At 42.4% G+C, this 26009-nt stretch overlaps 1 non-coding gene across 1 annotated transcript; it reads right to left on the bottom strand.

The window, feature by feature from the left end:
* Positions 1-23164: 23164 nt before the first annotated feature.
* LOC130958855 (small nucleolar RNA R71) lies at positions 23165-23272 on the bottom strand. The gene has a single exon (XR_009077957.1). It is a non-coding gene; the product is annotated as a small nucleolar RNA R71 (small nucleolar RNA).
* Between the last annotated feature and the right edge of the window lie 2737 nt (positions 23273-26009).

The following is a 26009-nucleotide window of genomic DNA, read 5'->3' as shown; positions in this document are numbered from 1 at the left end:
GGCATGCTTCTGGCATGGTGGACATGTCCTTACAAATTCTGTAGCCTCCTTTTGTAGAGTTGGCCAATAGAACCCCGCCCGGAGTACCTTTTTGGTGAGAGCTTGTGCTCCGAGATGATTTCCACAGATGCCACTGTATACTTCCTCCAAGACTTCCTTTGTGTTGGAAGTTGGTACGCATTTTAGTAAAGGTGTTGATATCCCTCTTTTGTACAGCGTGTTGTTTATGATAGTGTAGTACTGTGCCTCCCTTTTCAGCCTCTTTGCCTCCTTTTCATCTGTAGGGAGTTCTTCTGTTTTGAGGTAGTTTATTATGGGGGTCATCCATCCTTGGTCCTGACCTATTATGGCTAGGATTCTTTCTTCTTCCGCTATTGACGGGTTATGTAATACCTCCTGGATGAGGCTTCTGTTGTTGCCCCCTGGTTTGGTGCTGGCTAATTTTGAAAAGGCGTCAGCTCGGGCATTTTGCTCACGAGGTATGTGGTGGATCCTATATTCCCCGAGTTGTCCGAGCTGTTCTTTGGTTTTATCCAAATATTTTTTTATGGTCGGATCTTTGGCTTGGTAGTTTCCTGTGATTTGTGAGGTGATGACTTGTGAGTCACTATAGATGTTGAGCTTCCGAGCTCCAACCTCCCTAGCCAGCTTCAGACCAGCTAATAGTGCTTCGTATTCTGCCTGGTTGTTTGAGGCCGGGAATCCAAATTTAAGGGAGAGCTCCAGTTGAGTTCCTTAGTTGTTCTCAACTATCACACCCGCACCGCTTCCTGTTTTATTCGAGGATCTGTCTACATATATGTTCCATTCTATGGGGATTTTTGGGATGTTTGTAAATTCTGCGATGAAGTCGGCCAGGTGTTGCGATTTGATTGCTGTACGCGCCTCGTATTGGAGGTCGAATTCGGACAACTCGATTGCCCATTGTAGGATTCTTCCTGCTAGATCTATTTTCTGCAATATCCCTTTTAGGGGTTGGTTGGTTCGAACTTTAATGGTATGCGCTTGGAAATATGGGCGAAGCCGCCAGGATGTGAGGATCAGAGCGTAGGCAAACTTTTCTATTTTCTGGTAGTTCAGCTCGGATCCCTGTAGTACTTTGCTAATGAAGTAAACGGGTTTTTGCCCATGTTCGTCTTCTCTGACTAGTGCTGGGGCTATTGCCCGGCTCCCTACTGCGAGATATAATATGAGCGGTTCTCCTTCTCGTGGCCGAGATAGGATAGGTGGCCATCCTAAGAACTCCTTGAAGTCTAGGAAGGCTTGCTCACATTCTGTCGTCCATTTGAACTGTTTTCCCTTTCTTAAAGTAGCATAGAAGGGAAGAGATGTTATTGCAGCTCCTGCTAAGAATCAGGATAGAGTGGCCAACCTCCCGTCACTACAAGAAAATAAGCTTTTTGCCACGCTTTTAAAACGTGCCGAAAAGGGCGAAAAAACGTACCGATAGCTTTTCGCCACGCTTTTTGAGCTATCGGCACGCTTTTAAAAGGGTCACATCTGCGAGCGTGCCGATAGCTCTATCGCCACGCTTTTTTCGATCTACTGGCACGCTTTGTTTTTTGCCACGCTTTGATCTATTGGCACGCTTAAAAGCGTGGCGATATGTATAACCCTGTAGCCACGCTTTTAAAGTGTGCCTAAAAGTAGACATACAGCCACGTTTTTAAAGCGTACCTAAAAATAGACATACAGCCACGCTTTTAAAACGTGCCAAAAAATAGATATATAGCCACGCTTTAAAAACGTGCCAGAAAATGAAAACTTATCGTTACACTTTCAAAGCGTGGCCTAATCCTTTTCAAATAAAAAAAAAAGAAAAATAGAAATAAAATAAAAATATTAATAAGTTAATCTTTAAAATAAAATAAAATACTAAAAAATTAATCTTCCATTGATTTATATGAATTATGTACATAATAAGATATAATGAAACAATTAAGAAAAAATAAATTCAACTTCCAAATAAACATTTAAAAGAATTAACAACTTTATACTAAAAAAAATCTAATCTAACTCCTAGACAACATCCAGCCTTTTCAGCAATCTTCGACGCTGACACCAGGGCTAAGGAACTTCGCACTTGGCAAGAATCTGAAGAGAGAAAAGCAAGTATGTGAACTGAATTGAAAGCCAAAGTAACCAGTGACTTAATGCACGTTGATCAGCACTTTCAGCTATAGATAAATGCATAAATCAATTAAAGTTATATATACTTACAGCAACAACAAAATCTCTAGCGGCAACAGCAAGAATATCAGCACAAAAACACAACACCAAGGCACAAGCTCTCTACTTGGGATTTATGGTATCTATGACTTCAAAACTCTAATAGAATTAGCATTAGGACCTGCTGTCATTTCTCCGGTAAAAGTTGATGTATCATCTAATAGCACTGATGCATCACATCCCCAAAACAAGAAATTATTAACAAAGAACTAAAATTAATTATTTCCTAAACTAAGATTGAAATATGTACGTATGGATTCATTTATTTGCTACCTAAGAAATATAAGCTTCACTGTCAAGTTCTTCTTAAGTAAATTTAACATGGTTTTAAACTAGACTTGGTTTTAGTTTGTTATTAAGCAATTGAATCAAATGTTTGTTAGTGAAAATTAAAGTCCTCTGCCTTTTGTCAGTTTATTATTTGATTACATAATAAGCTAATAACAGACATTTCAGTTTACTGTCTTGAGAAGCTCCAAATGCTGTGCCATTTGTCATTGTTTAACCGAATCAAGAAAACACAAAACCAAATTAGTTTAGAGAAATCAATGTATCTAACTGCAAACAAATAGAAGGAATAAGTAATAAACTAAACTAGTATTAGAGAAATCAATCATGCAAGACATGAAAATTAACACCTACCATCATGTTTCTAAAGGACAGTTTAGAAAGCGACTTTCACCTCGAAGTTGGCGTCTGGACTTGGCGGCCTTCTTTCAGCAGCAATGGCAAGAGTTGATCAGCACTTTAATATGTAGATAAATGCATAAATCGAACGACATAAGATGCACAACACAAAGTAATAGCAAAAGCAAATCTTATTCTATATTAATCAATACTTCAGCAGAAGAACAAAAGTACAATCTTAATTACACGTAGCAGATTCACAAGAATCAATATATTTAAGAGGAAATTACAGGAATGTTCAGCATCTTTATAGAATATCCAACGTGCAGGTGGGAAACAAAACATATCAATATATTTAAGAGTTTTCCCCTTGAATAACAATAAGATCAAGTAGAAAGGGTTCTGGTAATAACATAAGATCAAGTAACTATAAGATACCGTGAACGTCATTAATTGTGACATACCTGAATACCATATCAAAGGTTGCTGCTGCCAACATCTGTGACATATATAATCCATTCAGCTTTCTCTTCATTCGGCTACTGATTTAGTACACTTTAGAAAAACAGCAAGCAGTAACAAATTTAGAAAAATCATATAAAATCCATCTTTGGTTGGATTCTCCTGAATTTTGGTGTGGTGAACTAGATTACATCTTTCACCAGTTCAAATCCCAGAGCATTTTCACTTCTCTAGAAAAGTTATGCCTCTCGAAATATGGTTTTGTTTTAAGAAAAGGGAGCTGTCACAGCAGTGAACAGCCCTGCTTCCAGAAGGCACAACTTTCTCTACAAAATTTGAATTGTCCTAAATTTGGACATAAAAACTAGACATCATAATATTTCACCTCTTTGGTTTCACCTCCAAAGAGTTTCAGAGTATGAGATATGTGGTTTTGAAGTTGCTGTTCCAGAATTCAGACAGCATTCTTTCTGCAGAAAATGACCATTTTCTAAAAATCATATCTCCCAAACCACACATCAGAAAATTCTGAAATTTTAGGACAACAATCTAGACATCTTAAGGTTTCATAGAAAAATAATTTTACTCATTTTGAGTGGCTAGATTGCTCCCAGTTTTGTTCACAAAGTGCTGCCCGAAACTGCCATTCTGCAACATGTAACCTTGGGTTTTGAGAGGTCAAAAATTGATTCCTAGCTTTTCACTCACTCTAACCTTGCATTCTAACTTTATTTTACCTATTGTGACTTGTTAGAAAGATTAAATCAGCCCCATGTGCTCAATAAGATCATCAACCAGCTCAAGGTTTTCAAAACTGAAATAACTTGTACTATATATATATATTATATATATATATATATATATATACAATGGATCCTCATTCATTTTTCAGCAATCTATTTAACTCTCACCAAGTAAGGAGGATCTGCCACTATATTTTGAAGGAATGCTTCAACTCCAGCGGCAACTCCTCAGGCCTCAGGGTGATTGTTGTTTTAAAATGTGTAATCACATCCGTACTGCTCAAAAACGTTTATCATACTCAAAAAGTTGTGCAGGAACATTAGAATCCATGTTCTGAAGATTCAAGAAAGGAAATTTTAAATATCTTACAAAGCAAAAATAGGAACTCAGAAATGGCATCAAACAAATTAAAACAACTCAACAAACCACATCAACATATATTTATCATTACAACTGAGGCATTGCTAATTAATTTCTTCACTCAAAAGGGGTTTAAAGTGTAACTATCATCTTCAATTCTTCACCAAGAGAATCATCCTACTACACTTACACTAATATTAATATGAGGATAAAACAATGCAGAACTTGAAGCTTAAACATGCATATTTCCAACTATTTCCCAATGAAAGTAACTAATAATAATAAAACATCTATATTCACTGAAGTATTAAACATTTGATTAAAACATTAGCCTTGCACTTTTATCACAAATCAGTAACATTTGAACCCAATGAACATTGAGAAAAAAAATTAACTGAAATTCCAAATTCAAAATAAAAAAGGATAACAAGAGGAATAATGAATTACCTTGAGATAAGCATATAGGTTAGGGCAAGCAATGCAGGCAATGGGAGAAATGACGCTGCCATTGCAGAGCTTGAGGACCTCTTCAGCTACGGTCACCCTTTCTGCAAATAACAAAGCAAAAACAATGAAATAACTCAGATTCAACTTGTTCATATACTTTTAGTCATATATGTAGACTATCAATACCTGAAGTTCAAAGAGAAACTACTTTTTATCCATGCCATCAAGTGTGTGCGCTACACAAATCAGTTGCAAGTTGTAACACTCTTTTTAATAAAATCCTATGTTTAAATTTAACAGAATTGCACTTTATCTTTAATTGCTACACTATATGTTTAATTTGCAGAACAATATAACATATTTTGGAGTTACCATCGGCAGGGTTGCTAACAGAATTGGAGGAGCTCAGTTACATTAAATGGAATACATACAAATTGATTGCTAATGAAGGAAACTGCATCTATCAAAACAGTTCTAAGTTCTACTGCAACCAGTTCACTTGTATTGACCATACTTTAATTATTGCAACCAGTTCAAATAGTTATGGCTACTATTGTCATTGAGGCTATTGAAACAAAGTTACTCTGATACCATAAACAAAATACAATTTCAAAACACAAAGCAGTGAAAAAACGTTAAGAAGGTAATAAACCTGAAATTCTCAGCGGTCCAAAATAGAGGAACAGAGAAACAGAAAATCAGAGGAAAGAAAGACTTACAATGAGTGTTTGCGAGAAAGAGCGCGCGCTGCGCTGAGGGAGTAGGAGGGCCAACGAGGGTTAGATAGAGTGAAGCAGAGGATGCTCCACGAAATAGCGAGGGTGAAGCAGAAGATGCTCCGCCAAACAGTGTCGTCGCAGCAGAGGGTTTTGCCCAAACGGTGTCGTGGCAGATGAAGTTCCACAAAGACGGTGTGGAGAACAAGGGAGCCTGAACTCGAGCACCGAAATGGAAGAACCCGAACTCGAAGCTGCCGCAGTGGAAGCCAAAGAAGCAGATCCGAAAGAGACGGAGCTGGAGCAGGAGCCAAGCAGATGCGGTCGCGGACCCAAAACGAAGGAAAATGACGGCGCACAGGCTGCAGAGGAGGAAGGTAGTAGTGGGCCGCTTCCTGCGGTGGAGGATGAAGAAGCGAATGAAAAAGAGAATGGACGAGAAGAAGCAGCGGAGCTAGGGTTTGCGGTGGCAGTAGTGGACGAGAAGAGGGAAGAGGGTTGCGTTCATGGGTACTAGGGTTAGATGAAGGCGATGAACGGTCTCGGACGATGAAGGATGAGGAAAAGGCATGGCTGAGAACGATGAACAATGAAGATGGAGGCGCGGGCAACTTGGGGTTTTCTTGGTGGCTGGGTCTAAAACTAGTGTTCTGTTGTTTGAGGGTTAATTAAAATTGAAAACTAAGGGAAAAAAGCTTAAGTGTTGAAAAAAATTGGGTGGGAAAATAAATTTGGGGGGAGGGAACTCTATGGGTACATTTTTTGTGGGGTGCCAAAATAAATAGAATATGGGCACGCTTTTCAAGCGTGCCGGTTATTTTCTATGGGTACGCTTTTCAAGCGTGCAAAAAAAAAAGGGTGGTCAAATTTTTAATAAGTGGCCACCCTCGTAAAGCGTGGCAATTTTCCTCTATCGCCACGCTTTTCAAGGTGGCAGTAAAAAAGCGTGGCCAAATTTCAAGTAAGTGGGCACCCTCGTAAAAGCGTGCCGATTTCTCTATGGCCACGCTTTTCAAGCGTGGCAAAAAAAAGCGTGGCCAAATCAAGAATAAGTGGCCACTCTCGCAAAAGCGTGCCCATAGACCACTTTTGGGCACGCTTTTAAAGCGTGGCAAGAAAAAAGGGTGCCGACAGGCCTTTTTTCTTGTAGTGCGTTGAGTTGTTGTACTTCTTTGATACAGGTTGGGCTCTTCATGTTGAGTATGGCTCGACACTTGTCTGGATTTGCTTCAATCCCCCTTTGTGTGAGCATGAAGCCCAAGAATTGCCGGGCTTCTACTGCGAAGGGCATTTGTGGGATTGAGCAGCATGTTGTTTTCTGAGTGTGAAACACTTGAGTCAGGTCGGATAACGGGCTCTTCATGTTGAGTATGGCTCGACACTTGTCTGGATTTGCTTCAATCCCCCTTTGTGTGAGCATGAAGCCCAAGAATTTGCCGGCTTCTACTGCGAAGGTGCATTTTGTGGGATTGAGCAGCATGTTGTGTTTTCTGATAGTGTGAAACACTTGAGTCAGGTCGGATAACAATGTATCTTCACTTTGTGTTTTTATCAACATGTCGTCTACATAAACTTCCATGATTTTTCCGATGTGATCTGAGAAAACTTTATTCATTAGCCTTTGATAATTAGCTCCTGCGTTCTTGAGACCGAAAGGCATCACGATGTAACAGTAGTTTGCTTTTGGTGTTAGGAACGAGGTTTTTTCTTGATCTGGTGGATACATGGGGATTTGGTTGTACCCTGAATATGCGTCCATGAATGAGAGATACTTATATCCTGATGAAGCATCTACTAGAGCGTCGATGCTTGGGAGTGGGTAGGGGTCTTTTGGGCAGGCTTTATTGAGGTCGGTGTAGTCGGTGCACATTCGCCACTTCCCATTTGACTTTTTCACCAAGACGACGTTTGCTAGCCATAGTGGATATTTAACTTCCCTTATGAACCCGGCCTCAAGTAGCGCTTGTACTTGTTCTTCTACAGCCTGAGCTCGTTCTGGTCCGAGTTTTCTTCGTCTTTGTTGTACCGGCCAGGATCCCGGATAGACTGCCAATTTGTGGCTCATTAGCTCGGGATCAATACCTGGCATGTCGGCAGCTTTCCATGCGAAGAGATCAACATTATCTCGTAGGAACCATATTAGTGATTCCTTTATGTCTCCTTTCGGGATCGTGCCAATATTAGTTGTTTTATCCGAGGTGTCTCCGATCTGGATTCTTTCTACTTCTCCTTCGGGTTGTGGTCGGAATTCTTCTCGCCTCTGAACTCCACCGAGCTCGATTGTGTGGAACTTTCCTCCTTCACCTCGGAGGTTTAGGCTTTCGTTATAACAGTGACGTGCCATTTTTTGATCTGCCTTTATCGTAGCTATCCCTTCCGCAGTTGGGAATTTCATACATAGATGTGGGGTTGAAACTATTGTGCCGAGTTGATTTAATGTTGTCCGACCTATTAAGGCATTGTAGGTTGAGCTTACGTCGACCACGATGTAGTCTATTTTGAGTGTTCTGGATTGGTTCCCCTTTCCGAAGGTTGTATACAGCGATACGTATCCCAACGGTTGAACTGGGGCATCTCCTAGTCCGAACAGGCTGTTCGGGTATGCTCTTAGCTCTTTTTCGTCTAGACCGAGTTTGTCGAAGGCAGTTTTGAATAAGATGTCGACAGAGCTTCCCTGGTCAATTAATGTACGGTGAAGGTTGGCGTTTGCCAGTATGATCGTAATGACCATGGGGTCGTCATGTCCCGAGATGATTCCGGATGCGTCTTCCTTGGTAAACGTGATTGCTGGGATGTCTGGGGCTTCATTTTTCTCTTCGACGTGGTATACTTTTTTGAGGTGTCGCTTTCGGGATGATTTGGAGATTCCTCCTCCGGCAAATCCGCTGTGTATTACGTGAACGTGTCTTTCCGGTGTGCGAGGTGATCGTTCAGATCGTCCAACATCCTCATCCCTTCTTCTTTTTCTTGGTTCGTCATCCCGATTGGCCAAAAACCGATCTAGCTTTCCCTCTCTTACTAGTTTTTCTATGACGTTTTTCAAGTCGAAGCATTCGTTGGTGGAATGCCCTCGAAGTCGGTGATACTCACAGTATTCATTCCGATTTCCTCCTCCTCTTTTGCCTTTAAGTGGCCGAGCAGGAGGGATTTTCTCTGTATGGCAGACTTCTTTGTAAACATCTACCAAGGATACCCTAAGAGGAGTATAGTTATGATATTTTTTGATTTTCTCTCCGGAGCGATCTTCCTTTTTCTTGGATTCTTTATCTCGGTAGGCAGAGCCGAACCTTGAGGTTTCGCCAAGTCGAGAGTTTTCCTCCATGTTGATGTATTTTTGTGCCCGTTCTTGTACCTCGTCTAAGGATGTAGGGTATCTCTTTGATATAGATTGGCTAAATGGTCCTTCTTGTAGGCCATTTATAAGGCCCATAATGGCAGCCTCTGTTGGTAGACTTTGTATGTCCATGCATGTTTTGTTGAATCTTTCCATGTAGTTGCGAAGGCTCTCCCGATCTCCTTGCTTGATCCCTAGTAGGCTAGGTGCGTGTTTGGCTTTGTCCTTTTGTATGGAGAATCGGGCCAGGAACTTCTTGGCCAGATCGTCGAAACTCGAGATGGATTTTGGAGGTAGGTTGTCAAACCATTTAATGGCTGTCTTTGTGAGAGTTGTTGGAAAGGCTTTACAGCGGACTGCATCTGAGGCATCTGAGGTACATTCTACTTCTAAAGTTGCTGAGATGATGGTTGGGGTCTGAGGTGCCGTCATATAGAGTCATATCCGGAAGCTTGAAATCTTTTCAAATTTTGGTCTTCATAATTTCTCTGGTGAATGGATCTTGATCTTTCTGAGAGCTATCTTCTGCGGATGATCGAGTAGCTTTAGTTTTAAGATCGGCTTCGAGTTTTACAAGCTTATCTTCCAGTTCTCTGCGCCGCCTTATCTCTCGGCGTAGATCTTCTTCCTTTTCATGTCGATGTTGGGCTTCTTTCTCGAGTTGCTCCAATCGATTTTGAAGTACTTCTATTACTCCTGGATTTGATGAATTTTTGTCTCCATTAGTTTCTGGAGTATCTTTGAGTATTGTGTCCGTATTTTTATGCGGCGTTCTGTCTTCCAAACCTGAATCGTGGTCGTTGTCATGGTCATCTGCCATGTCAATGGGATGACTTCCAGGATCCCCGGCAACGGCGCCAATGTTCCGAGGGTCACCTGAAACTGTAGGTCAATCTCGGACGAGACCTTCTGTGTTGGTCGGAGCCGACGTGTCCGGCAGGTGTACAGCGGCCGGAGCTTGTGTGTCCGACTTGTTGGACTTGGTGGTGATGCTGATCCTTCGTCCCTGGAGGGTGGGAAGTACCTGCAAGGGACTCCGATGCTTAAGTTAGCAAGGGTATTAAGTAGGTATTGAGTAGAATCAGAGTATGAGTTATACCTGGGTGCTCCAGTGTATTTATAATGGTGAGATGTGGCCTCCTGCGGATAAGATAAGTTAGTTATCTTATCTTATCTTTAAGTGAGGTCATCTTTAAGGGAACTGCCTTTATCTCTATGGGCTTGGGCTGCCCTTGGATTTGGGGCGCGTTCCTCTATTTGGGCCCTTCATTCGGGCTTTCCTGTGACTTGGCCGAGCTCTTTGAGGAGAGGTCGGGTTGTCCTGACCTGAAGAGGTCGGTCGCTTTGTTTGTCGAACATCCCGGGTCGGACAGCTCGACCCTAGGGTATGAACAGGTAGTCACTTCACAAATAACAGGAAGCTACCAAGCCAAAGATCCCACTATGAAAAAGTACTTGGACAAAACTAGGGAACAGCTCGGACAACTCGGAGAGTATGAGATTCGACACATACCCCGAGAACAGAATGCCCGGGCCGATGCACGCTCAAAACTAGCCAGCACCAAACCAGGAGGCAACAATAGAAGCCTCATCCAAGAAATTCTACAGAATTCATCAATCTCAGAAGAAAAGGTCCTAGCCATAACAGGTCGCGATCAGGGATGGATGACCCCCATAATTAATTACATCACAACAGAAGCCCTCCCTACAGATGAGAAAGAGCCAAAGAGGTTAAAACGGGAAGCACAATACTACACCATCATAAATAATAATTTATACAAAAGAGGGATTTCAACACCATTGCTAAAATGCGTGCCGACTTCCAACACTAAGGATATCCTAGAAGAAGTACACATTGGCATTTGTGGTAATCACCTCGGAGCGCAAGCACTCGCCAAAAAAGTACTTCGGGCAGGATTCTATTGGCCAACTCTACAAAAAGAAGCCATAGAATTTGTAAGGATATGTTCGCCATGTCAAAAGCATGCCAACTTCTACACCGCTCCGCCAGAGGAACTCATCAGCGTAACCTCACCTTGGCCATTCGCAAAATGGGGACTCGATCTCCTCGGACCTTTTCCTCAAGGATCAGGACAAGTCAAATTCCTCATAGTAGGAATAGACTACTTCACAAAATGGATCGACACAGAACCCCTAGCCAATGCCATAGCTCAAAGAAGTCAGAAATTCCTATATAGAAGTATTGTCACAAGGTTCGGAGTTCCATACTCCATCACTACAGACAATGGTACCCAGTTCACAGATGCAGGCTTCAGAAAACTAGCGGCCGACCTGAATATAAAACAACAATTCACCTCTATTGAGCACCCCCAAGCCAATGGGCAAGCTGAAGCTGCTAACAAAGTTATAACGGAGATTACAGGATGCAAAGGGATCCTGGGCTGAAGAGCTCCCGCAAGTCCTATGGGCATATCGAACGACTTCACATTCCACGACAAAGGAGTCACATTTCCGATTAGCCTACGGAATGGAGGCAATGATCCCAGTGGAGGTCGAAGAAGGATCACCCAGAGTAATCCATTTTAGCGAAAAAGCCAACTCCCAAATTCAAAGGGAAGAGCTCGACTTACTTCCAGAAATCTGAGAAAAAGCTCGGATAAAGGAAGAGGCGCTGAAACGACAAATGGCCTCCAGATACAACCAAAAAGTAATACAGTGGGCCTTTGCTAAAAATGACCTCATCCTAATCCGAAACGATATAGGAACAACTCAACCTGGAGAAGGAAAGCTGGCAGCAAACTGGAAAGGACCCTTCCGAGTCATAGAAGTACTGGGAAAAGGGTTACTATAGGCTTTCCGAACTCAACAGGCGAGAGCTTCCTAGATCATGGCACGCCTGCAACCTAAGAAGGTACTATAGCTAGGGATGATAAAAGATCTTGAACAAGGCACACTCTTTTTCCTGAAAAAGGTTTTTTAACGAGGTGTCCCGCCAAGACCTACAAATCACTCGACTTAGGAAATTAACTCCTCATGTATATTTTCATTTTCTTTTAATAAAATTTATTCAGATTCTCTACAAACGCTCAAGTCGTATTATTCTGAAAACATTCATCACCCGATTGTAAAGCTACAGATCGACAGAAAGTGAAAACCGAATTCACTACGCGATCACGATAAAACGAGGGCTAAAAACCCAAATTCTACAAAATCGGCAAAGATGAAAATAGAATAATGCAAGAAGTTATAGAAAGTGATCCATAGAAAGGACCTGACGAGGTCCTAATAAAATGGATTGCTATAAAATAACTTAAAGACTGGCCGGCACAAAAAGTCGGACCAGCCACAACAACCCAAGTTATAAGTAAAGCCCTGGAAAGAGGTCTGGCCAACCCTATAAAAGAGGATTACTATAACTTCGAAGAGCCCGACATGAGGAAGTCGGACTCCTACAAAAAATTTACAAAAGATAATCCTTGAAAGAAACCTGAACAAGGTCCAAGAAAGAGGATTATCAAGTAACTCGACAGGGCCCGACGTGACAAAGTCGGCCTAGAAAGATAAAGTTACAAAAGATAAATCCCTGAAAGAGACCTGAACAAGGTCCAGGAAAGAGGATTATCAAGTAACTCGACAGGGCCCGACGTGACAAAGTCGGCCCAGAAAGATAAAGTTACAAAAGATAAATCCCTAAAAGAGACCTGAACAAGGTCCAAGAAAGAGGATTATCAAGTAACTCGACAGGGCCCGATGTGACAAAGTCGGCCCGAAAAGATAAAGTTACAAAAGATAAATCCCTGAAAGAGACCTGAACAATGTCCAAGAAAGAGGATTATCAAGTAACTCGACAGGGCCCGACGTGACAAAGTCGGCCCGAAAAGATAAAGTTACAAAAGATAAATCCCTGAAAGAGACCTGAACAAGGTCCAAGAAAGAGGATTATCAAGTAACTCGACAAAGCCTGACATGACGAAGTCGGTCCAAGATACAAAGCTACAAAGGTAATCCCTGAAAGAGCCCTGAACAAAGTCCAAGAAAGAGGATTACCGAGTAAATTGATAGGAACCGACACGATAAAGCTACCTATGGAAGAGACCTTAAGTAAGGTCCAAAAAAGAAGGGCTACAAACAAAAACCAAGTTGAAAAATTGACAATCTCAGTATCACGATAAACAACAGTTTAAGATTGATGAGAGCAGCATCAGGCCAAAGAATCAAGTTGATCATGTCAGACAAAAATCTACGAAGGTGCCAAGACGAGTGCAAAGCAGACAGGATATAAAAACTACTAAGTTATGATAATAGCAAGCTTTAAAGGCCACCCAAATCAGCCCAGGAAGCTCGAAAGTCACTTTGTTTTTCAAAACAAAGTTGCTAAACAAGCAACAGAAGTATCAACAGTCAAACAAAACATCATTTACAAAATAAAAGAGTTCAAAGCCCACAGGCCGGGCTATACACAAATACATCAGAAATAATCAAAGAGAGTCCAAAGGTTTCCCAGTAGCAGCATCCCGGGGTGAAGGAGGACGAGTCTGAAGAGGCACTGCATCTACTGTCCCACCATCCCGGTTCAGGATCTGGACATCAGGATCGGACTCAAGCTGAACGACTTCAGCTGCCTGAGAAGAAGAGGGCGGCACAACGGAGACTTTGGTAGAAGGAACAGAAGGAGGCTCAACATTATCGTCATCAGGGTCCTCAGGAACAATTTTCATTCTTCACAATATTATCCAAGCTAAACAAGGCACGGTCAGCCTCCGGGGCAATAACCCGAACCTGTTCCTTCAGGTTCTCATAGGCAGCAGTTATGCTGCCCACAAGATGACCCTGGAGCTCGGAATAATCAACCCGGACCGACTTTAGCTCCCCCCGAAGACGTATCACTTCTCAGTAGGACGTGACATAGCTTTCTTTGTGCTTCAAAGCCACATCCTCAGCCAATCGCACAGAGGCCGCCAGGGCAAGAGAGCTGGCCTTCTCCCTTTCCAGCTCCTTCTTCAGTTTAGTCACCTCCGCTTCAAACTCCTCATTGAGACCCTTCATCCGATCAAATTCTCGCTTAGCTTCCTCCATAAAAGCTTTGGTAGCATGCAGAGGTAGATTTTGGGCAGTACGATACAAAACAGCTCCCATATGAGCCATCTTGACACTACTCCGAGTTATAAAATCCAAGTGATGAAGAAGAGATACATCATCCATTGAAAGAGCACCATAAGGTGCGATCTGCTGGTCCACAAAACCAATAGGATCAAAATCTGGGGCATCTGGATTGAAAGGTTCAACAGTTCGAGGTCTTTTTGGAGGAGAAGCGGCCGAAGAAGAAACCACAGCAGCAGTAGAAGATTGTGGGGGATCCACTAAACGGACCCGAGGTGTAGGAATCATTCTCCTCGGGCCAGGAGAGCTCGGCACAGATGGTGTTCCGAGCGTTATCTGAAACTGTAGGTCGATCTCGGACGAGATCTTCTGTGCTGGTCAGAGCCGACGCGTCCGGCAGGTGTATAGCGGCCGGAGCTGGTGTGTCCGACTTGTGGAACTGAGAGTGATGCTGATCCTTTATCAGCGAAGGGTGGGGGGTACCTGCAAGGGACTCCGATGCTTAAGTTAGCAAGGGTATTAGCAGGTATTGAGTAGAATCAGAGTATGAGTTATACCTGGGTGCTCCAGTGTATTTATAATGGTGAGGAGTGACCTTTCTGGAGATAAGATAGTTATCTTATCTTATCTTATCTTTATCTTTGAGTGAGGTCATCTTATCTTTAGGGAAACCGCCTTTATCTTTCTGGGCTTTGGCTGCCTTTAGATTGGGCTGTGTTCCTTCGTTTTGGGCTTCTTTGAGAAGAGGTCGGATAGTCTGACCTGAAGAGGTCGGTCGGCTTGTCGCTAAACATCCCGGGTCAGACAGCTTGACCCAGGGTGCTCAAGCATCTGTCTTGCTTGTTTCTTCATTACTTTGCAGTCTTGCAGATTTTCTAGAGGTTTGGTACTTCACAGTCCAACCTCTTTTGAGTGGTAGCGTGGGTTTTCTACCCTTGCCTTCTGGATCATGCCTTGCTTTAAGTTTGTATTGACAACCCTCTGCTTTGGCGAAGTTGTCCTTGCGGCTTGATATCCGGACTTTTAGTGATTTGTCCAATGACTTTTTAGTGTTCTTTATATAGAACCCTTTTTTTAGTCTTGGATGATGTTCGTAGCCCTGTTTGAGATTGTGCCTTCTTTGAGTGAAGTTGTATCCTTTTTGGCTAAGCGCATTTGATCCTTAAGTTGTTTCCCAACCTTTTGGCTTGTTCTTTTTTGAAGTCGTACTTGCGCCTCTTCTTTAGCTGACGTCAACCTGTATGACTTTGCCCCTGCTTGAGTTCGGACTTTTCTGTGAGACCGTGCTTTCAGAGTTTCGATCTCTTCGGGGAAGTCGTGCTCAAGCATCCTGACTTTGGTCAATCTTTGAGTAGTTTCTCCTTGTGCGAGTCTGGTATTACCCCTTTTACTTTGTTGAGGGGACTTTTCAGCCTTCTTTCGACTTGTTTGTCTTTGCTGTTCGGGCTTTTTAGTCACAATCCAACAACTTTTTAGGTAGTGTTCCGATGGGGAACCTTTTTATAGTTTGTTTGGATGACTTTTTAGCTCTGTCTTTGAGGCTGTGCTTTTCGCTTTTTAAGTAGTGTCTTTTTTCAAGACTTCGTACCTTTTAGCAAAACATTCCTGGCCTTCCTCTGGCCGTTTGCGAGATGTCGGGTGGTCCTTGGGGCTAATTTTTCCGACGACCTTTTAGTGTTTTCGTAGAACACTTTTCAGTCATTCTGAACAATTTTGATAGCCTTGTCGTGGAGCCGTGGCTTTTTGGGTGGAGCTATGTCCGTTTTAGTGCACGTTTTTTGTTGGTCCGACTTCTTCTTGTCGGTGCAAGTTGTAGCTTTCGTTGGTCTGACTTCTTCTTGTCGGTCCAAGCTGTAGCTTTCGTTGGTCCGACTTCTTCTTATCGGTCCAAGCTGTAGCTTTCATTGGTCCAACTTCTTCTTGTCAGTCCAAGCTGTTGCTTTCGTTGGTCCGACTTCTTCTTGTCGGTCCAGCTGTAGCTTTCGTTTGGTCTGACTTCTTCTTGTCGGTCCAAGCTGTAACTTTCGTTGGTCCGACTTCTTCTTGTCGGTCCAATCTGTAGCTTTCCAAGTTATTTCTGTAATCCTCTTTTTTGGACCTTGTTCAGGTCTCTTTCAGGGATTACTTTTATAACTTTTGTGTTGTGGGCCGACTTTCGTCGTGTCGGGGCTCTCCTGAGTTATTTCTGTAATCCTCTTTCTTGGACCTTGTTCAGGTCTCTTTCAGGGATTACTTTTATAACTCTTTTGTCGTTTGGGCTGATTTTGTCAAGTCGGGCTCTCCTTAGTTTTTCTGTAATCCTCTTTCTTGGACCTTTGTTAGGGCTCTTTCAGTGATTACTTTTATAACTTGTTTTGTAGGAAACCGACTTCGTTAGGTCGATCTCTTCTAAGTTATTTTTGTAATCCTCTTTCTTGGACCTTTGTTATGTCTCTTTCAGGGATTACTTTTATAACTTGTTTTGTAGGAAACCGACTTCGTTAGGTCGATCTCTTCTAAGTTATAGCAATTCCTCTTTAATAGGGTTGGCCAGACCCCTTTCCAGGGATTTGCTGATAACTTGGGTTGACTTGGTCTGACTTTTTAGTGTCGGCCAGTCTTTTTAAGTTATTATATAGCAATCCATAAGACCTCGTCAGGTTCTTTTTGGGATCACTTTCGATAACTTCTTGCATTATTCTGTGTTCATCTTTGCCGATTTGTAGATGGTGGTTTCTGTCCCGGTTTGATCGTCCTTTAGGTGAATCGCGTTTTCACCTTTGTCGGACGATCATTCCTATCGAGATCGTACAGTGAATCTGTTCTTCACTTTCTGTCAATCTGTTGTTTTATAATCGGACGATGAATGCTTCAGATTAATGCGTCTTGATTGAGCAGTGAATTTGGTTTTCACTTTGTCGACCTTTGTCGAAATCAAACGATGAATTCGGTTTTCATCGTGGTCGGGCGGTGAAGTTGGTTTTCACCTTGCCGACCTGTCGCTTTGTAATCGGACGATGAATTTGGCTTTCATCTTGTCGACTTTGTCGTGATCGGGCAGTGAATTTGGTTTTCACCTTGCCGACCTTTGTCGAAATCAAACGATGAATTCGGTTTTCATCGTGGTCGGGCGGTGAAGTTTGTTTTCACTTTGCCGACCTTTGTCGTGATCGGGCGGTGAATTTGGTTTTCACCTTACCGACCTGTCGTAATCGGACGTCTTGGTAGGAAACTTTTTAGGGAATCTGCGAACTTTTAAACAATAAAATGAAGATATGAATAAGAGTGTGTACATGTTAGTGCTTACCCTTCTAGGTTGGGCAATCTTTTAGATCTTGGCCTGGCGCCTTTTGTAGGCATGCCATGACCTTGGTAGCTCTCGCCCCTCGAGGTCGGACACTTTGTGGTGACCTTTCCCCAGTACTTCCGTGACTTGGCAGGGTCCTTTCCAATTAGCTGCTAGCTTTTCCTCTCCTGGTCGACTTGTTCTGATGTCATTTAGGATGAGCTTTTTCGTTGTGGAGGATCGTTTTGGGAGATCCTTCTTCGACTTCTACCGGTATCATTGCCTCCATTCCATAAGCCAATCGGAAAAGTGATTCCTTTGTGGTGAAATGTGGAGTTGTCCGATATATCTATAGGACTTGTGGGAGCTCTTTAGCCCAAGCTCCTTTTGCGTCCTGTAGCCTCCATTTTAACCCGGCTAGTATGACCTTATTGGCAGCTTATGCTTGTCCTATTAGCCTGTGGGTGTTCTACGGATGTGAATTGGTGCTTTATTTTCAAGTCGGCTACCAACTTTCTAAAGCCTGCGTCTGTGAATTGAGTGTCATTGTCTGTGGTGATGGAGTAAGGAACCCCACACCTTGTAACAATGTTTCTGTACAAGAATTTTCGACTTCTTTGAGCAGTGGCATTAGCTAGGGGCTCTGCCTCAATCCATTTTGTGAAGTAATCCACCCCAACAATGAGGAACATGACTTGTCCCGATCCTTGGGGAAGGGGTCCGAGGAGGTCGAGTCCCCATTCTACGAACGGTCAAGGTGATGTTATATTGATGAGTTCCTTTGGTTGGGCAATGTAGAAGCTAACATGCTTTTGATGTAAAGCTTTGACTTTGTATTTGGGTTTTTGCTCTCTTGTTGCCTCCAAAAGGTGCCCCTGGACTTTCGTGTGAGTCCTGGGATTTCTCTTTTACTGTTGTATCTGACACTTGATGTTTTGTTGTTATTGTCCGAGTTGTTTCCTTATTTGTCTAAGTTGTTTGGTAATAACCCCATGGTTGACCTATGTCTTCTTGAAAAAATATTGCTGAGATGTCTACTAAGATCCCGGACGGCATGTCTGATTGACTGGATTCCATAGTTTTAATGCGTGTTACTGTGGCTGACCCTGAGTACTGTGTGCGACTTAGGAGGTTCTGTAGAACTTGTAGGGATAGGGATGAGGAGAAGAATTATGAGCAGGTGTCGCCAGACTCTGAGGAGAGGGTTTGTTTTCCTTCCTTGTTGTGGTCTTGTAATGTAGCCTGGATGAGGCCTCTATTATTGCCCCCTGGTTTGGTGTTGGCTGATTTTGAAATGTCCGAGCTATTTTCTGTTTTTGTCCAGGGTCCCCTATTCATACCCTGGGTCGAGTTACCCGACCCGGGATGATTGGCGATAAAAGCGACCGACCTCCTTAGGTTCGACTAGCCGACCTCTTCTCAAAGAGCTCGGCCAAATCGATAGGAGAGCCCAGTAAAGGGCCCAAACAGAGGAACACGACCCAAATCCTAGGACAACCCAAGCCTATAGAGATAAAGGCGGTTCCATTGAAGATACGCTGACCTCAACTCAAAGATAAAGATAAGATAAGATAACTAACTTATCTTATCCAAAAGGTCACATCTCATCATTATAAATATGCTGGAGGACCCAGGTATAACTCATACTCTGATTCTACAAAAAACCTGCTTAATACCCTTGCTAACTTAAGCATCGGAGTCCCTTGCAGGTACCCCCAACCCTTCGGTGACAGAGGATCAGCAGCACCATCAGTCCAACAAGTCGGACGTACCAGCTCTGGCTGTCATCCACCTGCCGGACACACCAGCTACGACCAGTACGGAAGATCTCGTCCGAGATCGACCTCCAGTTTCAGGTAACCCTCGGAACATTGGCGCCGTTGCCGGGGACCTGGAAGTCATCCCATCACCATGGCGGATGACCATGACAACGACCACGATTCAAGTCTGGAAGATAGAACACCGCACAAGAACGCGGATGTCACGCTGCAAGATACCCCGGAAACCAACAAAGACAAAGACTCACCAAATTCGGGGGCAATAGAAGCGCTCCTAGATCGCCTAAAACAACTTGAAAAAGAAACCCAACAACAACGAGAAATCGAAAAAGATCTACAAAGAGAGGTGCGGCGACATCGAGAGTTGGAAGAAAAACTACAGCAATTGGAAGCCGATCTTAAATTAAAAGCCCCTCGGGCCAATCTCGAAGAAAATTCACGCAAAGAGCAAGACCTGTTGATGAGCGGATAATTTGTACGCTTTTTGGCATTGTTTTTAGTATATTTTTAGTAGTTTGAGTTGAGTTTTTAGTATATTTTTATTAGTTTTTAGTTAAAATTCACTTTTCTGGACTTTACTATGAGTTTGTGTGTTTTTCTGTGATTTCAGGTATTTTCTGGCTGAAATTGAGGGACCTGAGCAAAAATCTGATTCAGAGACTGAAAAGGACTGCAGATGCTGTTGGATTCTGACCTCCCTGCACTCGAAGTGGATTTTCTGGAGCTACAGAAGCCCAATTGGCGCGCTCTCAACGGCGTTGGAAAGTAGACATCCTGGGCTTTCCAGCAATATATGATAGTCCATACCTTGCCCAAGATTTGATGGCCCAAACCGACGTTCAAAGTCACCTTCAGAATTCCCAGCGTTAAACGCCGGAACTGACATCTAAATGGGAGTTAAACGCCCAAACTGGCATAAAAGCTGGCGTTTAACTCCAAGAAGAGTCTCTACACGAAAAATGCTTCATTGCTCAGCCCAAGCACACACCAAGTGGGCCCAGAAGTGGATTTTTATGTCATTACTCATCTTGTACACCCTAGGCTACTAGTTCCCTATAAGTAGGACCTTTACTATTGTATTTTAATCTTCTGATCTTTGGAATCTTGAGATCTTTGAATCTTTTGATCACTGGGAGGCTGGCCTCACGGCCATGCCTAGACCTTGTTCTTATGTATTTTCAACGGTGGAGTTTCTACACACCATAGATTAAGGTGTGGAGCTCTGCTGTACCTCGAGTATTAATGCAATTACTATTGTTCTTCTATTCAATTCCGCTTGTTCTTTGTCCAAGATATCACTTGCTCTTCAACTTGATGAATGTGATGATCCGTGACACTCATCATCATTCTCACCTATGAACAAAGTGACTGACAACCACTTTTGTTCTACAAGCATACAAGGCTCTAGTGTTTATCTCTTAGGTTCCTGATGCACGATGCATGGTTGATCGCCTGACAACCGAGTGCTCGCCTGACAACCGAGCCAGCCATTCCGTGAGATCAGAGTCTTCGTGGTATAGGCAAGAACTGATGGCGGCATTCAAGAGAATCCGGAAGGTCTAACCTTGTCTGTGGTATTCTGAGTAGGATTCAATGATTGAATGACTGTGACGTGCTTCAAACTCCTAGCAGGCGGGGCGTTAGTGACAGACGCAAAAGAATCACTGGATTCTATTCCGGCCTGACCGAGAACCGACAGCTAGATAGTCGTGCCGTGACAGGGTGCGTTGAACATTTCCACTGAGAGGATGGGAGGTAGCCACTGACAACGGTGAAACCCTTGCATAAGCTTGCCATGGAAAGGAGTAAGAAGGATTGGATGAAGACAATAGGAAAGCAGAGAGACGGAAGGGAAAGCATCTTCATACGCTTATCTGAAGCTCTCACCAATGATATACATAAGTATCTCTATCTTTATCTTTATGTTTTATTCATATATCATCTATACCCATTTGAGTCTGCCTGACTAAGATTTACAAGGTGACCATAGCTTGCTTCATACCAACAATCTCCGTGGGATCGACCCTTACTCGTGTAAAGTTTATTACTTGGACGACCTAGTGCACTTGCTGGTTAGTTGTGCGGAGTTGTGATAGAGAGTTGAGATTGCAATGAGCCCACCAAGTCTGTGGCGCCATTGATGATCACAATTCCGTGCACCAAGTTTTTGGCGCCGTTGCCGGGGATTGTTCTGTGTATGGACAACTGACGGTTCATCTTGTTGCTTAGATTAGGTATTTTTCTTCAGAGTTCTTAAGAATGAATTCTAGTGTTTCATGATGATCTATTGAAATCTGGCTGGCTGAGAAGCCATGTCTAATCTTATTGGACCGAGGTTTCAACTGATCATCACAATAGCTTGTTGATTTCTATCAATCTTGCTATTGGAGCAATGATCTGCTAAGGCTTGGCTGGCCATTGGCCATGTCTAGTGTTTTGGACCGAAGCTTTCTTTGAAAGCTTGGCTGGCTGTGAAGCCATGTCTAATTCCTGGACCGGAGTCTTAGACTAGCATTGCAATGATTCCTGGAAATCAAATTGAGAATTCTGAAACCTTTATTTTCCATTTTCATATAATTTTCGAAAAAGCACAAAAAAATTACAAAATCATAAAAACCAAAAATATTTTATGTTTCTTGTTTGAGTCTAGTGTCTAATTTTAAGTTTGGTGTCTTGCATGCATTGTTTATTTAATCTTGGTTCTATTTTCACGTCAATAGTACAGGGAACTGAAGATTCAAAACATGCAGCAGAGGAATTACACAGAAAAAGCTGGGCGTTCAAAACGCCCAGTGAAGAAGGACAGACTGGCGTTTAAACGCCAGTCAGGGTACCTGGTTGGGCGTTTAACACCCAAAAGGGTAGAGTTTTGGGCGTTAAATGCCAGAATGTGCACCATTCTGGGCGTTTAACGCCAGGATGGCACAAGGGGGAGGATTTTGTTTTCAAAATCAATTTTTTTTCAAGTTTTCAAAGTTTTTCAAAATCAAATCTTTTTCAAATCAAATCTTTTCAATCAAATGTTTTCAAAATCAATTTCTTTCCTTTTTCAAAGATACTTGCTAACAATTAATGATTTGATTGAACATTTCAAGTATGTTGCCTTTTCTGTTGAGAAAGGTTTAATGTTTGAATCATATCTTTTCTTGTTAGGCAAGTCATTAATTTTTAAAATCAAATCTTTTTAAAATTGTTTTCAAATCATATCTTCTCAATCACATATTTTTTAAAACCAATCATATCTTCTTAACCTCATCTTTTTCAAAATAGCTTTCAATCAAATCTTTTTGACTTCTAATTTAAAAATCTTTTTCAAAAATTACTTGATTTCTTCCCACTCTTATTTTCGAAAATTAATTAATGTTTTTCAAAATATTTTCAAATTCTTTTACTTAATTTTCGAAAATCATCTTCCCTCCTCTCACATCCTTTTATTTATGGACTAACACTATTCCTCAATGCACAATTCGAACTCCATCTTTCTTGATAAGTTCGAATTTTCTACCTCTGTCTTCTATTTTTCTTTTCCTCTGACACCTCAAGGAATCTCTATACTGTGACATAGAGGATTCCACACTTTCTTGTTCTCTTCTCTTTCATATGAGCAGGAACAAAGACAAAGGCATTCTTGTTGAAGCTGACCCTGAACCTGAAAGGACCTTGAAGCAAAAGCTAAGAGAAGCTAAGGCACAACTCTCTGTAGAGGACCTAACCGAATTCTTCAAAGAAGAAGAACCTATGGCAGCCGAAAACAACAACAATGCCAACAATGCAAGGAAGGTGCTGGGTGACTTTACTGCACCTACTCCCGACTTCTATGGGAGAACATCTCTATCCCTGCCATTGGAGCAAACAACTTTGAGCTTAAGCCTCAATTAGTTTCTCTAATGCAACAGAATTGCAAGTTCCATGGACTTCCATTGGAAGATCCTCATCAGTTCTAAGCTGAATTCTTGCAAATCTGTGACACTGTCAAGACTAATGGGGTTGACCCTGAGGTCTACAGACTTATGCTATTCCCTTTTGCTGTAAGAGACAGAGCTAGGACATGGTTGGACTCACAACCTAAAGAAAGCCTGGATCATGGGAAAAGCTAGTCAATGCCTTCTTGGCAAAGTTCTTTCCACCTCAAAAATTGAGTAAGCTTAGAGTGGAAGTCCAAACCTTCAGACAGAAGGATGGAGAATCCCTCTATGAAGCTTGGGAAAGATACAAACAATTAATCAGAAAGTGTCCCTCAGATATGCTTTCTGAATGGAGCATCATAGGTATTTTCTATGATGGTCTGTCTGAACTATACAAGATGTCTTTGGATAGCTCTGCTGGAGGATCTCTTCATCTAAAGAAGACGCCTACAGAAGCTCAAGAGCTAATTGAAATGGTTGCAAATAACCAATTCATGTACACTTCTGAAAGGAATCCTGTGAACAATGGGACAAGTCAGAAGAAAGGAGTTCTTGAGATTGATACTCTGAATGCCATTCTGGCTCAGAATAAGATATTGACTCAACAAGTCAATTTAATTTCTCAAAGTCTGTCTGGAATGCAAAATGCACCAAGCAGTACTAAGGATGCTTCATCTGAAGAAGAAGCTTATGATCCTGAGAACCCTTCAATGGAAGAGGTGAATTACCTAGGAGAACCCTATGGAAACACCTATAATTCTTCATGAAGAAATCATCCAAATTTCTCATGAAAGAATCAAGAGAGACCTCAACAAGGTTTCAACAATAATAATGGTGGAAGAAACAGGTTTAGCAATGGCAAACCTTTTCCATCATCTTCTCAGCAACATACAGAGAGCTCTAAGCAGAACACCTCTGACTTAGCAACCATGGTCTCTGATCTAATCAAAACCACTCAAAGTTTCATGACTGAAATAAGGTCCTCCATTAGAAACTTGGAGGCACAAGTGGGACAGCTGAGCAAGAAAATTACTGAACTCCCTCCTAGTACTCTTCCAAGCAATACAGAAGAAAATCCAAAAGGAGAGTGCAAGGCCCTCAACATGGCCGAATTTGGAGAGGAGGGAGAGGAAGTGAACGCCACTGAAAGAGACCTCAATGGGCGTGCACTGACCTCCAATGAGTTCCCTAATGAGGAACCATGGGAATCTGAGGCTCAAAATGAGACCATAGAGATTCCATTGGACCTACTTCTGCCATTCATGGGCTCTGATGAGTATTCTTCCTCTGAAGAGGATGAGTATGTCACTGAAGAGCAAGTTGCTAAATACCTTGGAGCAATCATGAAGCTAAATGACAAGTTATTTGGAAATGAGACTTGGGAGGATGAACCTCCTTTGCTCACCAAAGAACTGGATGACTTATCTAGGCAGAAATTACCTCAAAAGAGACAAGATCCTGGGAAGTTTTCCATACCTTGTACCATAGGCACCATGACCTTCAAGAAGGCTCTGTGTGACTTAGGGTCAAGTGTAAACCTCACGCCTCTCTCTATAATGGAGAAGCTAGGGATCTTTGAGGTGCAAGCTGCAAGAATCTCATTAGAGATGGCAAACAACTCGAGAAAGCAAGCTCATGGACTTGTAGAGGATGTTTTGGTGAAGATTGAAGACCACTACATCCCTGCTGATTTCATAGTCCTAGAGACTGGGAAGTGCATGGATGAATCTATCATCCTTGGAAGACCCTTCCTAGCCACAGCAAAGGCTGTGATTGATGTTGATGGAGGTGAACTGATCATTCAAGTGAATGAAGAATCCTTTGTGTTTAAGGCTCAAGGATATCCCTCTGTCACCATGGAGAGGAAGCATGAAGAGCTTCTCTCAAATCAGAGTCAAACAGAGCCCCCACAGTCAAACTCTAAGTTTGGTGTTGGGAGGCCACAACCAAACTCTAAGTTTGGTGTTGAACCCCCACATTCAAACTCTAAGTTTGGTGTTGGGAGGTTCCAACATTGCTCTGAGAAAATATGAGGCTCCATGAGAGCCATCTGTCAAGCTACTGACATTAAAGAAGCGCTTGTTGGGAGGCAACCCAATATTATATTTTAGCTATTTCCTTTTTTATTTTATGTTTTTTAGGTTGATGATCATGAGAAGTCACAAAAACAATTGAAAAAGCAAAAACAGAATGAAAAACAGGAAGAAAAATAGCACACCATGGAGGAGGAACTTACTGGCGTTTAAACGCCAGTAAGGCTAGCAGGTGGGCGTTTAACGCCCAGTCTGGCACCATTCTGGGCGTTTAACGCCAGAAAAGGGCACCAGACTGGCGTTAAACGCCAGAGAAGGGCAAGAACCTGGCATTACTTCAAATTCACCCATTTCACTTCATCACTCACATCCCATCTCTTCTCTTCACCATAAAACCCATCCTACCTCACTTCCTTCATAAAACCCCACCACCTCACCTTTCAAATTCAAACCACTTTTCACTCCCAAACCCACCCATACATGACCGAACCATGAACCCCCCTCTCCTATATAAACCCTTCTTCACCCCTTCATCTTCACACAACCTAAACACCACTTCTCCCCCTCTTTGGCCGAACACAAAGCCATTTGCTTCTTCCTCATTTCTTCTTCTTCTACTCTCTTCTTTCTTCTTTTGCTCGAGGACGAGCAAACCTTTTAAGTTTGGTGTGGTAAAAGCATTACTTTTTGTTTTTCCATAACCATTTATGGCATCCAAGGCCGGAGAAACCTCTAGAAAGAGGAAAGGGAAGGCAAAAGCTTCCACCTCCGAGTCATGGGAGATGGAGAGATTCATCTCAAGGGTGCATCAAGACCACTTCTATGAAGTTGTGGCCTTGAAAAAGGTGATCCCCGAGGTCCCTTTTTTACTCAAAAAGAGTGAATATCCGGAGATCCGACAAGAGATCCGAAGAAGAGGTTGGGAAGTTCTTACCAACCCCATTCAACAAGTCGGAATCTTGATGGTTCAAGAGTTCTATGCCAATGCATGGATCACCAAGAACCATGATCAAAGTGTGAACCCGGAACCAAAGAATTGGCTCACTAT

The sequence above is a fragment of the Arachis stenosperma genome, chromosome 10, assembly GCF_014773155.1.
Source record: "Arachis stenosperma cultivar V10309 chromosome 10, arast.V10309.gnm1.PFL2, whole genome shotgun sequence".
Classification (NCBI taxonomy): Eukaryota; Viridiplantae; Streptophyta; class Magnoliopsida; order Fabales; family Fabaceae; genus Arachis; species Arachis stenosperma.
The sequence above is the reverse complement of the archived record's forward strand: the minus strand, read 5'-3'. Positions and strand labels throughout refer to the sequence as shown.